The following is a 9,413-nucleotide window of genomic DNA, read 5'->3' as shown; positions in this document are numbered from 1 at the left end:
GGAGGTGGATCCCTGGATCAGCAACAGCTCTGGAGGTGGATCCCTGGATCAGCAGCAGCTCTGGAGGTGGATCCCTGGATCAGCAACAGCTCTGGAGGTGGATCCCTGGATCAGCAACAGCTCTGGAGGTGGATCCCTGATGCAAGATGCATGTGGACCCTGGTCTGGTTTCCTGGATTATCTTACTGATCGACCACAGTATGTCAGGCTGAAGGACATCACGTCTGACACTGTGCAGTACAGGAGCACCTCAGGGGACAGTACTGGCTCCTCTCCTCTTCACCATCTACACTTCAGACTTCTGCTACAACTCAGAGTATTATCAAAGTAATCACACTAGTACTACCACGACAGTTGTACTTTGACTACTGAGCACTAAACTCCCCTCAGCACTGATTGGCCAGTGATGCTCAAGTGTGTCATGAATTTATACCATAATTATGATGCGTCTTGACCTCTGAACCCCTGTTAAGAACCACTGGTTTAACAGCTTAGGAGAAGCAACAAGATCCTGAAGATGGTTTAGAACATTATTTCAGCCGCTGAGGTCATGAACGATGAGACTCGAAGCACGAGAGGCTGTTGAACAGAAAACAACTTTATTCCTCCAGGCTTCACAGCTGGAACTCAGGAAATTCAAACACGACGTCTTTGCCCGTCAGTTTCTTGTAGACTCCAGAGAACGTCTCCACCTGGTGGACAGACAAGGAACCGTTGAGCAAAGAGAACAATCAGGACAACGTTTGTCTACTGCATGGTTAGACTCCCCAGACACTGGTGCATTCTGGGAAGCTTTAGGAATATACAGGAGGCTCTTTCCTCGCCGGCATCAACCGGGGGGCGGAGCTTAATGTGCGACGGCGTGGAACAGGACTGTACGTCTCGGCTCAGAGCTACGCTCCCATACGCCACTGGGACAGAACCAGAACCAGGTCCTGCCCCCGTCACATCAACCGGGTTACAGATGCACAAAGACATGACCAAGAAGTCCTCATGTGTCCTCATGTCTCATGCGTCCTCATGTGTCCTCATGTGTTCTCATGTGTCCTCATGTCTCCTCATGTGTCCTCATGTCTCCCGTCTCATGTCTCCTCATGTGTCCTCGTGTGTACTCATGTCTCCTCATGTGTCCTAGTGTGTCCTCAAGTCTCCTCATGTGTCTTCATGTCTCATGTGTCCTCATGTGTCCTCATGTGTCCTCATGTGTCCTCATGTCTCCTCATGTGTCCTCATGTGTCCTCATGTCTCCTCATGTGTTCTCATGTCTCCTCATGTGTCCTTGTGTGTCCTCATGTCTCCTCATGTGTCTTCATGTCTCATGTGTCCTCATGTCTCCTCATGTGTTCTCATGTCTCCTCATGTGTCCTTGTGTGTCCTCATGTCTCCTCATGTGTCTTCATGTCTCATGTGTCCTCATGTCTCCTCATGTGTCCTCATGTCTCCTCATGTGTTCTCATGTCTCCTCATGTGTCCTTGAGTGTCCTCATGTGTCCTCATGTCTCCTCATGTGTCCTCATGTCTCATGTGTCCTCATGTGTCCTCATGTGTCTTCATGTCTCATGTTTCCTCATGTCTCCTCAAGTGTCCTCATGTCTCCTCATGTGTCTTCATGTCTCATGTGTCCTCATGTCTCCTCATGTGTCCTCATGTGTCCTCATGTCTACTCATGTGTCCTTGTGTCTCCTTATGTGTCCTCATGTGTCCTCATGTCGCCTCATGTGTCCTCATGTGTCCTCATGTGTCCTCATGTCTCATGTCTCCTCATGTGTCCTCATGTGTTCTCATGTGTCCTCATGTCTCATGTGTCCTTATGTGTCCTCATGTGTCCTCATGTGTCCTCATATCTCCTCATGTGTTCTCATGTGTCCTCATGTCTCATGCGTCCTCATGTCTCCTCATGTGTCCTCATGTCTCCTCATGTGTCCTCATGTGTCCTCATGTCGCCTCATGTGTCCTCATGTGTCTTCATGTCTCATGTGTCCTCATGTCTCCTCATGTGTCCTCATGTGTCCTCATGTCTCCTCATGTGTCCTCATGTGTCCTCATGTCTCCTCATGTGTCCTCATGTCTCATGTCTCCTCATGTGTCCTCATGTCTCATGTGTCCTTATGTGTCCTCATGTGTCCTCATGTCTCCTCATGTCTCCTCAAGTGTCCTCATGTCTCATGTCTCCTCATGTGTCCTTTTGTCTCCTCATGTGTCCTCATGTCTCCTCGTGTGTCCTCATGTCTCCTCGTGTGTCCTCATGTGTCCTCATGTCTCCTCATGTGTCTTCATGTCTCATGTGTCCTCATGTCTCCTCATGTGTTCTCATGTGTCCTCATGTCTCCTCATGTGTCCTCATGTGTCCTCATGTCTCCTCATGTCTCCTCGTGTGTCCTCATGTCTCCTCATGTGTCTTCATGTCTCATGTGTCCTCATGTCTCCTCATGTCTCCTCATGTCTCCTCATGTGTTCTCATTTCTCCTCATGTGTCCTTGTGTGTCCTCATGTGTCCTTGTGTCTCCTTATGTGTCCTCATGTCTCCTCTTGTCACCTCATGTGTCCTCATGTGTCTTCATGTCTCATGTGTCCTCATGTCTCCTCATGTGTCCTCATGTCTCCTCATGTGTCCTCATTTCTCCTCATGTCTCTTCATGTGTCCTCATGTCTCCTCATGTGTCCTCATGTGTTCTCATGTGTCCTCATGTCTCATGTGTCCTTATGTGTCCTCATGTGTCCTCATGTCTCATGTCTCCTCATGTCTCCTCATGTGTTCTCATGTGTCCTCATGTCTCATGCGTCCTCATGTCTCCTCATGTGTCCTCATGTGTCCTCATGTCTCCTCATGTCTCCTCGTGTGTCCTCATGTCTCCTCATGTGTCTTCATGTCTCATGTGTCCTCATGTCTCCTCATGTCTCCTCATGTGTTCTCATTTCTCCTCATGTGTCCTTGTGTGTCCTCATGTGTCCTTGTGTCTCCTTATGTGTCCTCATGTCTCCTCTTGTCACCTCATGTGTCCTCATGTGTCTTCATGTCTCATGTGTCCTCATGTCTCCTCATGTGTCCTCATGTCTCCTCATGTGTCCTCATTTCTCCTCATGTCTCTTCATGTGTCCTCATGTGTCCTCATGTGTCCTCATGTGTTCTCATGTGTCCTCATGTCTCATGTGTCCTTATGTGTCCTCATGTGTCCTCATGTCTCATGTCTCCTCATGTCTCCTCATGTGTTCTCATGTGTCCTCATGTCTCATGCGTCCTCATGTCTCCTCATGTGTCCTCATGTCTCCTCATGTGTCCTCATGTGTCCTCATGTCTCATGCGTCCTCATGTCTCCTCATGTGTCCTCATGTGTCCTCATGTCTCCTCATGTGTCCTCATGTGTCCTCATGTGTTCTCATGTGTCCTCATACGGCCTCATGTGTCTTCATGTCTCATATGTCCTCATGTCTCATGCGTCCTCATGTCTCCTCATGTGTCCTCATGTGTCCTCATGTCTCCTCATGTGTCCTCATGTCTCATGCGTCCTCATGTCTCCTCATGTGTCCTCATGTGTCCTCATGTCTCCTCTTGTGTCCTCATTTCTCATGTCTCCTCATGTCTCATGCGTCCTCGTGTGTCCTCATGTGTCCTCATGTCTCCTCATGTGTCTTCATGTCTCATGTGTCCTCATGTATCCTCATGTGTCCTCATGTGTTCTCATGTCTCCTCATGTGTCCTTGTGTGTCCTCATGTGTCCTCATGTCTCCTCATGTGTCCTCATGTGTCTTCATGTCTCATGTGTCCTGAAGTGTCCTCATGTCTCATGTCTCCTCATGTCTCCTCATGTGTCCTCATATGTCCTCATGTCTCCTCATGTGTCCTCATGTGTCCTCATGTCTCCTCATGTGTCTTCATGTCTCATGTGTCCTCATGTCTCATGTGTCCTCATGTGTCATCATGTCTCCTCATGTGTCCTCGTGTGTCCTCATGTGTCCTCATGTCTCCTCATGTGTCCTCATGTCTCCTCATGTGTCCTCGTGTCTCCTCATGTGTCCTTGTGTCTCCTCATGTGTCCTCATGTGTCCTCATGAGTCCTCATGTGTCCTCATGTCTCCTCATGTGTCCTCATGTGTCCTCATGTGTTCTCATGTGTCCTCATGCGGCCTCATGTGTCTTCATGTGTCCTCATGTGTCCTCATGTCTCCTCATGTGTTCTCATGTGTCCTCATGTCTCCTCTTGTGTCCTCATGTCTCATGTCTCCTCATGTCTCATGCGTCCTCGTGTGTCCTCATGTGTCCTCAATTTCTCCTCATGTGTCTTCATGTCTTATGTTTCCTCATGTATCCTAATGTGTCCTCATGTGTTCTCATGTCTCCTCATGTGTCCTTGTGTGTCCTCATGTGTCCTCATGTCTCCTCATGTGTCCTCATGTGTCTTCATGTCTCATGTGTCCTCAAGTGTCCTCATGTCTCATGTCTCCTCATGTGTCCTCATATGTCCTCATGTCTCCTCATGTGTCCTCATGTGTCCTCATGTCTACTCATGTGTCTTCATGTCTCATGTGTCCTCATGTCTCATGTGTCCTCATGTGTCATCATGTCTCCTCATGTGTCCTCATGTCTCATGCGTCCTCATGTCTCCTCATGTGTCCTCATGTCTCCTCATGTGTTCTCATGTGTCCTCATGTCTCCTCTTGTGTCCTCATGTCTCATGTCTCCTCATGTCTCATGCGTCCTCGTGTGTCCTCATGTGTCCTCATGTCTCCTCATGTGTCTTCATGTCTCATGTGTCCTCATGTGTCCTCATGTGTCCTCATGTCTCCTCATGTGTTCTCATGTCTCCTCATGTGTCCTTGTGTGTCCTCAAGTGTCCTCATGTCATCTCATGTGTCCTCATGTGTCTTCATGTCACATGTGTCCTCATGTGTCCTCAAGTGTCCTCATGTCTCATGTCTCCTCATGTCTCCTCATGTGTCTTCATGTCTCATGTGTCCTCATGTCTCAGGTGTCCTCATGTGTCATCATGTCTCCTCATGTGTCCTCATGTCTCCTCATGTGTCCTCATGTGTCCTCATGTCTCCTCATGTGTCCTTGTGTCTCCTCATGTGTCCTCATGTGTCTTCATGTCTCATGTGTCCTCATGTGTCCTCATGTCTCCTCATGTGTCCTCATGAGTCCTCATGTGTTCTCATGTCTCCTCATGTGTCCTCATGTGTCCTCATGTCTCATGTCTCCTCATGTGTCCTCATGTCTCCTCATTTGTTCTCATGTCTCCTCATGTGTCCTCATGTCTCATGCGTCCTCATGTGTCCTCATGTGTTCTCATGTGTCCTCATGTCTCCTCATGTGTCTTCATGTCTCATGTCTCCTCATGTGTCCTCATGTCTCCTCATGTGTCCTCGTGTCTCATGTGTCCTCGTGTGTCCTCGTGTGTCCTCATGTGTCCTCATGTGTCCTCATGTCTCCTCTTGTGTCCTCATGTCTCATGTCTCCTCATGTCTCATGCGTCCTCGTGTGTCCTCATGTGTCCTCATGTCTCCTCATGTGTCTTCATGTCTCATGTGTCCTCATGTATCCTCATGTGTCCTCATGTGTTCTCATGTCTCCTCATGTGTCCTTGTGTGTCCTCATGTGTCCTCATGTCTCCTCATGTGTCCTCATGTGTCTTCATGTCTCATGTGTCCTCAAGTGTCCTCATGTCTCATGTCTCCTCATGTCTCCTCATGTGTCCTCATATGTCCTCATGCCTCCTCATGTGTCCTCATATGTCCTCATGTCTCCTCATGTGTCTTCATGTCTCATGTGTCCTCATGTCTCATGTGTCCTCATGTGTCATCATGTCTCCTCATGTGTCCTCGTGTGTCCTCATGTGTCCTCATGTGTCCTCATGTCTCCTCATGTGTCCTCATGTCTCATGTCTCCTCATGTCTCCTCATGTGTTCTCATGTGTCCTCATGTCTCATGCGTCCTCATGTCTCCTCATGTGTCCTCATGTCTCCTCATGTGTCCTCATGTGTCCTCATGTCTCCTCATGTGTTCTCATGTGTCCTCCTGTGTCCTCATGTGTCCTCATGTCTCATGCGTCCTCATGTCTCCTCATGTGTCCTCATGTGTCCTCTTGTCTCCTCATGTGTCCTCATGTGTCCTCATGCATCCTCATGTCTCCTCATGTGTCTTCATGTCTCATATGTCCTCATGTCTCATGCGTCCTCATGTCTCCTCATGTGTCCTCGTGTAACCTCGTGTGTCCTCATGTGTCCTCATGTCTCCTCATGTGTCTTCATGTCTCATGTGTCCTCATGTCTCCTCATGTGTCCTCATTTCTCCTCATGTCTCTTCATGTGTCCTCATGTCTCCTCATGTGTCCTCATGTGTTCTCATGTGTCCTCATGTCTCATGTGTCCTTATGTGTCCTCAAGTGTCCTCATGTCTCATGTCTCCTCATGTCTCCTCATGTGTCCTCATGTGTCCTCATGTCTCCTCATATGTCCTCATGTGTCTTCATGTGTCCTCGTGTCTCCTCATGTGTCCTCATTTGTCCTCATGTGTCATGTGTCCTCGTGTCTCCTCATATGTCCTCATGTGTCCTCATGTCTCCTCATTCGTCCTCATGTGTCATGTCTCCTGGAGGACACATGACACATGAGGACAAATGAGGACACATGAGGAGACACGAGGACACATGAGGACACATGAGGACATATGAGGAGACATGAGGACACATGAGGACAAATGAGGAGACACGAGGACACATGAGGAGACACGAGGACACATGACACATGAGGACAAATGAGACACGAGGACACAAGACACATGAGGACACATGAGGACACATGAGGACACATGAGGACACATGAGACACGAGGACACATGAGGACATATGAGGACACATGAGGACACATGAGGAGACATGAGGACACATGAGGAGACATGAGTACACACGAGGACAAATGAGGACACATGAGACATGAGGACACATGAGGAGACATGAGGACACATGAGACATGAAGACACATGAGGAGACATGAGGACACACAAGGACACATGAGGAGACATGAGTACATACGAGGACACATGAGGAGACATGAGACATGAGTACACATGAGGAGACATGAGGACACATGAGAACACATGAGGAGAATGAGGACACATGAGGAGACATGAGGACACATCAGACATGAAGACACATGAGTACACATGAGGACACACGAGGACACATGAGGACACATGAAGACACATGAGGACACATGAGGACACATGAGGACACATGAGGAGACATGAGAACACATGAGGAGACATGAGGACACATGAGGACACATGAGGACACATGAGGAGACATGAGGAGACATGAGGACACATGAGGACACATGAGGACACATGAGGACACATGAGGAGACATGAGGACACATGAGGACACATGAGACATGAAGACACATGAGGACACATGAGGAGAGACAAGGACACATGAGGAGACACGAGGACACATGACACATGAGGACACATGAGGAGACATGAGGACATATGAGGACATATGAGGAGACACGAGGACACATGACACATGAGGACAAATGAGGAGACACGAGGACACATGAGGACACATGAGGACATATGAGGAGACATGAGGACACATGAGGAGACACGAGGACACATGAGGAGACACGAGGACACATGACACATGAGGACACATGAGACACGAGGACACAAGACACATGAGGACACATGAGGACACATGAGGAGACATGAGGACACATGAGACACGAGGACACATGAGGACATATGAGGACACATGAGGAGACATGAGGACATATGCGGAGACATGAGGACACATGAGGACATATGAGGACACATGAGGACACATGAGGAGACATGAGGAGACATGAGACATGAGGACACTTGAGGACACATGAGGACACATGAGACATGAAGACACATGAGGACACATGAGGAGACATGAGGACACACAAGGACACATGAGGAGACATGAGAACACATGAGGAGACATGAGGACACATGAGACATGAGGACACTTGAGGACACATGAGGACACATGAGACATGAAGACACATGAGGAGACATGAGGACACATAAGGACACACGAGGACGCATGAGAACACATGAGGAGACATGAGACATGAGGACACAAGAGGAGACATGAGGACACATGAGAACACATGAGGAGACATGAGGACACATGAGGACACATGAGGAGACATGAGGACGCATGAGACATGATGACACATGAGAACACATGAGGAGACATGAGGACACATGAGGAGACATGAGGACGCATGAGACATGAGGACATATGAGACATGAAGACACATGAGGAGACATGAGGACGCATGAGGACACATGAGAACACATGAGGACACATGAGAAGACATGAGGACACATGAGGACACATGAGGACGCATGAGGACACATGAGAACATATGAGGACACATGAGGACACATGAGGAGACATGAGGACGCATGAGACATGAGGACACATGAGAACACATGAGGAGACATGATGACACATGAGGACACATGAGACATGAGGACACATGAGGACACATGAGGAGACACGAGGACACTTGAGGAGACATGAGGACACATGAGGACACTTGAGGAGACATGAGGACACTTGAGGAGACATGAGGACACATGAAGAGACATGAGAACACATGAGGAGACATGAGGACACATGAGGACACACGAGGACGCTTGAGACATGAGGAGACATGAGACATGAGGACACAAGAGGAGACATAAGGACACATTAGAACACATGAGGAGACATGAGGACACATGAGGACACATGAGGAGACATGAGGACACATGAGAACACATGAGCAGACATGAGGACGCATGAGACATGAGGACACATGAGAACACATGAGGAGACATGAGGACACATGAGGACACATGAGGAGACATGAGGACGCATGAGACATGAGGACATATGAGACATGAAGACACATGAGGAGACATGAGGACGCATGAGGAGTCTACAAGAAACTGACGGGCAAAGACGTCGTGTTTGAATTTCCTGAGTTCCAGCTGTGAAGCCTGGAGGAATAAAGATGTTTTCTGTTCAACAGCCTCTCGTGCTTTGAGTCTCATCGTTCATGACCTCAGCGGCTGAAATAATGTTCTAAACCATCTTCAGGATCTTGTTGCTTCTCCTAAGCTGTTAAACCAGTGGTTCTTAACAGGGGTTCAGAGGTCAAGACACATCATAATTATGGTATAAATTCATGACACACTTGAGCATCACTGGCCAATCAGTGCTGAGGGGAGTTTAGTGCTCAGTAGTCAAAGTACAACTGTCGTGGTAGTACTAGTGTGATTACTTTGATAATACTCTGAGTTGTAGCAGAAGTCTGAAGTGTAGATGGTGAAGAGGAGAGGAGCCAGTACTGTCCCCTGAGGTGCTCCTGTACTGCACAGTGTCAGACGTGATGTCCTT

The 9,413-nt window shown here is 48.4% G+C and overlaps 1 non-coding gene across 1 annotated transcript; it reads right to left on the bottom strand.

The window, feature by feature from the left end:
- Positions 1-741: 741 nt before the first annotated feature.
- LOC148068855 (small nucleolar RNA SNORA73 family) lies at positions 742-948 on the bottom strand. The gene has a single exon (XR_015713074.1). It is a non-coding gene; the product is annotated as a small nucleolar RNA SNORA73 family (small nucleolar RNA).
- Between the last annotated feature and the right edge of the window lie 8,465 nt (positions 949-9,413).

The sequence above is a fragment of the Callionymus lyra genome, chromosome 11 (assembly GCF_982586985.1).
Source record: "Callionymus lyra chromosome 11, fCalLyr1.hap1.1, whole genome shotgun sequence".
Taxonomy (NCBI): Eukaryota; Metazoa; Chordata; class Actinopteri; order Syngnathiformes; family Callionymidae; genus Callionymus; species Callionymus lyra.
Note: the sequence above shows the minus strand (reverse complement) of the source record. Positions and strands in the feature narration are given on the sequence as shown.